This window comes from Coenobita brevimanus, chromosome 90 (genome assembly GCF_032717465.1).
Source record: "Coenobita brevimanus isolate Jiangsu-jjx chromosome 90, ASM3271746v2, whole genome shotgun sequence".
Taxonomy (NCBI): domain Eukaryota; kingdom Metazoa; phylum Arthropoda; class Malacostraca; order Decapoda; family Coenobitidae; genus Coenobita; species Coenobita brevimanus.
The window spans coordinates 11768879-11774201 of record NC_137043.1 but is presented as its reverse complement, the minus strand read 5'-3'; positions in this window follow the sequence as shown (position 1 = coordinate 11774201).

The window sequence follows — 5323 nt, the reverse complement described above, 5'->3', positions numbered from 1 at the left end:
AGGCTTACTGCCAGTCGCCTGCTCCAGGGTCGTTAAGGCTGACAATCAAATTTTACCAATTGAAAGACTTCCCCAACAGTATGACACGCAACATCGACATTTACATTCACGTGAGGGACTGCACTGCTGGTGATCACGGACGTGGGGGACCAGTCCAGGAATCAGACATTTTTTTTTTTTTTTTTTTTTAAGCAGCTTTTGGCATGACGTATTAAACCCTGTACAGTCAGCTTCCTGAAAGTGGTATGAATGTACTAATAATAAACCAAAACAAGAAGGAACACTAAGGGAGTGCAACACCCGCGCCCATCAACTGGTCTTAGGATCGAATATTTGACTCTGTCCTGTGACTTTGACCTTAGACTGATTATGTTCAAAATCGAATTACTCCATTCTCCTTACCCTTACCTCTTTCACTAAGTCTGATGCACATCAGATTCATTTTGTTGACTTGTGAACTTGATCTCTGACTGATTGTTCTCAAAATCCAGTCTTTTTATCCTTGTCTTTGCTGGATTCCTTCCACAATATTTAGTCTACATCAGATAAATATTACTTAAGTTGCCCTTGTCCTCTGAACTTGACCTGTGCCCTATTACTTGAAAATAATCCTTGGCTGACCTTCAACAATTTCACCAAATTTGGTTGAAATCGGTTCACAAGCAGTTGTGGTACTTTGTTACCACACCCAAGCTCGGGTCGAAATTGGACCTTACTCTGTGACCAAGGCCTCTGACTGATTAGTATCAGTATTGAATCACTTCATTCTAGCTTTACCCTCAGTTCTGCCCCGAACTTTGAACTAATTTGATAAAAACTGTAAGTTAATTTTGCTACGTCAGTACTTGACCTAGCCCTGTGACCTTGATCTTTGACAAGCTATTCTGAAAAAAAGTTTACTCAATAGCTGTTTATCAACCCCGGCACAAAGTTTGGTTAAATGCAAATAAAAACTGAGTTATTCTTGCGCGCGCGAGCGCACACACACACACACACACACACACACACACACACACACACACACACATACACACATAATCGGTAGAGAGAAGGCCTGCAGTCCTGATGGACCCAGGTTCGAATCCCGGCTGAGGCAGGGAATAGTTTAAGGATCTGAAATTCATAAAAAGCAGACTTTCCTGATCTACCAGATGATCGCCGATACGTAGTAAAAATACCCTCGCTAATACCAATACACCAGTCCTGTTAAAGCCTTTATAAACGAACGAACTACAGAGCGCTGTCCCACACAAATAGATTTGCCGTTGCCAGCAAGCATAGTATGAAAAAGTATTTCATGTAATTAAGGAGACAGCTTGAAAAAAATCTCCACTCGGTAGGATAAACGAGTGTGGAGAGAAAAAGAAAACGGTTAAAAAGAGTCGTCAAGCTGAAGTGGTTAAAGAAGGCTAATTAGGGAAATGAGTGTACCTCGTTTGGGAAGTAAAAGAAGAGAGAGAGAGAGAGAGAGAGAGAGTAACAGAAATGAAGGAGTAAAAATATGAAACTATAACAAAACTAGAACGAGCCTGATTGCTTTTGTGGAGTTAAATCTCTCACTCCATTGACGTATTCTTGGTACCTAAAGATGATTTTGCTGAACTCAGACATGATACCTCGTAGTGAACAGGATAATGAAAACTGTATCTACTGTAATCCTACCAGCTCGATAATTCTCTAAGTTTAAAAATCGTTTGAAAGCACCAAGACTAATATAAAAGCACCATCAGACACGTAATGCTTTTCTTTTGTGATGTCTTTTATTCCGTTCCTTCAATCTCCAGACGATTTTATTCTGCATAGGGGTGATTTTTCGTACAGGAGGGGTTCTTATGTAGTCCACACTTAATTTGGCATTCTGTTGGCATAGTCCTGCTATCTCCAGACAATTTTATAATTCTAGTGGGATATTTTTTTATAATGAAGGGGTTAGACAGCATTATTTATCCCCCCTCCCCTTCCAATTCGGAAAATCTCTTAAACTTAATACAAAAGGTTGTTGTTAGCAGTTATGAATTATATGGAACATCGTGATAAAGGAGTCAAATACTTTACTAACGTATTTTTACCGCGTTGTTGCTAACCTCGTACCGTTTCATTCAATTATGAAGAGATTTTTTGTGTGTAGTAGGAATGATCTCTCTGTACGAGAGAGATCATTCTTACGTTGAATATAATCACTTGCAGATTTCTTGTTGATGAGGATTAACGAGGACAAGTTCTTATAAGCATATAAATGTAGTCTGTTACTAGGAAGACGATGACAAGAAGAGTGTCATATTAGACAATGGATTAACCACTTCATTCCGATGACGCCTTTTTTATCTGATTCTAGCTGCTACTTTCACAGATTGTTATTCAGTTTAGGAGAGACTATTAGAACTGGAGTTTAAATATGGTTTACATTGCCTGGTGCAATACGAGAGACTTCACTTAAGTTCACTGAGAAACTGTACCAATAAAATGTAAACTGTGTCATCACACTCAGAAGTTTAACAAGAAGCACAGAACCATATATATCTGGGATAACCTTTGGCACTGAAATATGTATTTGTAAACTTTCTCCCTCAAGTATGTATTTATAAACTTTCTCCCTCAAGTATGTATTTATAAACTCTCTCCCTCAAGTATGTATTTCATAAACTTTCTCCCTCAGGTATGCTCAAATTTTCTCCTTCGTGTACGTGTGTTTTAACCTTTTCTCTTAGGTATGCAATATACCTTTGAATTCGATAACGTGTTCTTATTGTTTATTCTTGCTAGTCATGTTTTTATTCAGCATGGTAGAGATATCTCGTAGTGAATGGGTGAATGAAGGCAGTGGCTTACCATAACCGTTTGAAGTCTCTCCCCGAAGCTGAGTAAAACAGTCTGAAGGCAGCAGGAAAAAATGCAGAATAAATCGTGAGAATGAAGTAGTTACCCCATGAATCATCTGTTGTATCTTTCTCTGATTAATTTTTGTTGTCTCTAAAAGATTTCATTTACCTCTTTTTTTTTTTTTTTTTCGAGAGAGAGAGAGAGAGAGAGAGAGAGAGACTGTTCGAACTGGATGGGTTTGATGTTAGCTATTTTACAAATAGAGGACTCACCTCACGTGGATGCAATAATCTTGAAATATAAGGACTTTCAACAAGTTTTTCTTGGTAGTTACGCCGGGAACAATTACACCAAGTCTGAAGCGAAATGGTAAAGAAATGATGGAATTGCACCAAAATTTTAGTGTTGAGAATAAAGAAGAAACAAAACAGAAACTGTGCAAACTCAGTACGGTCTCCTCCATACCGCGGAAACAATAAAAAAAAAAATACGTCACCAGATTACACACATCTAAATAAAATGTACAAAAATATGTGTAGATGGAGTTGCTTTAGGGGTGGACTCTGGATCTCGAAGGCATGCATGATATGGGAGAGATGGTCCAGGTCATTTCACTATAGTAAATTTATATTGACGTGACAGATCTGTAACCCCTTGTCAGCTTAGTAGATGGCCAAGAGCGGAGTGGAGTAAGTCTGATTAGTAACCAAGGGGACTCATTCCTGCCTCATAACTAAGGCTCATCGAATTTCAAGCAACCACGACTTCGTATTCCATAATATGAGAGGCCCAGTTCGTCAAATGAAAGACTGGCTACAGGCATGCTGTTGACAGTTTACAGATTTCATGTTTTGTGTTTATACTTAATCGAACTTCATCATTTGCTGTAGGTGGCACTCAGGTCAATGATGATGAATGATGAACAACGAGAAATTCACAGGCACGCTGTATGATAGTACAGGACCCGAGTCTGACTTCCAGCTAGGACACATATTATAAGCTTCAGATATATATAAGAGAGTATGGAACAGTGGGTGCAAGGATTGTATGGGTGAGGATGAAAGTAGGTATACAAATGTGGGCGATTGTATGTGAGTATGCTCCGACAGAGGACCGAGTGGCAAGAGTGAAAGATGAGTTTTGGGCGAGGGTAGAAGCATGTATGGACAAATTTGAGAGGAGCGAGAGAGTGCTTTTGACTGGAGACATGAATGGCAAAGTTGGGAATGTACGAGTGGATGGAGTGGTTGGTCAGTGGGGTGTGCCAGCTGAAGTAGATGGGAATGGTAGTGCTTTGGTGGACATCTGTGCTTGTAAGGGGTTGGCAATAGCCAACACCTACTTTCGGCATAAGATGATCCACCGGTATACATGGAGAGTAATGAGGAGGATGAATGGTGAACTTATTGAACGAAAGGCAATGATAGACTACGTGTGTGTGGATGAGCGAATGAGAAGACAAGTGTTGGATGCAAGAGTGTGGAGAGGGTGAAAGAATGGAATCTCGGACCATCACTTAGTAATGGCCAGGGTCAAGCTGCAGGGAGGATGGCTGGGGAGGCGAGGGGGAGGGCAGGAGGAAGCAGCTCCTGTGAGAAGAGTGGAGAATTTGCAGGATGGTGAGAGAATGGCGGAGTATAGGAGCATGGTGGGGGAAAGATTGGGAAGGTATGAGCTGGAGCAAATGGAAGGGGTGGAAGACGTATGTAACATGTTCACGGAGAAGGTGGGCGCAGCGTGTGAGGTGGTTTGTGAAGTGAGGAGGAGATGCAGAGGTGTGCAGGGGACAGCATGGTGGAGTGGTGAGGTGAGGCGAGCTGTGGAACAAAAGAAGAAGGCATATAGTAAGTGGTTGGCAAGTAGAGGCAGGGGAGAGGATGAGAGAGGGAAGAAAGAGATGTGAGCAGGAGAGGGGAGGCGGGGACACTGGTGAGGGTGAGTAAGAAGAAGGTGGATGAAGAGTTTGGGAGGAGTCTGAGTGTGAAATGGAGGGAGAGTAAGAAGTTGTTTTGGAAGGAGGTAAAGGGGGTAAGGCGGTGTGAAGGGGGAAATGGTGGGGGAGTGAAAGACGGGAATGGTGGATTGTTGGTGGAGAGGAGAGAGAAACTGAGGAAATGGAAGGAGCACTTTGAGGATTTGTTGAATGTAGGGAGTGAGAGCAGTGCGAGTGTGAGTGGTTGGGGAGTGGCTGGGAGAAGAGGAGATGAGAGGAGGGAGGAAGAGATCAGTAAGGCGGAAGTAGTGGAAGCAATGAAGATCAAGATGGGAAAGGCCCGGCCCCAGGAATTGATGGAGTGTTTGGTGAAATGCTGAGTTATGGGGGTAAGATTGTTGTGGAGTGGATATGGAAGTTGTGTAGATTGGCTTGGGAAGAGGGAAGGGTTCCAGAGGACTGGAAATCAGGTATAATTGTTCCTTTGTACAAAGGAAAAGGGGAGAGAGAAGTATGTGGTAACCATAGGGGTATTTGCCTACTTAGTGTGACTGGTAAAATATATGGTAC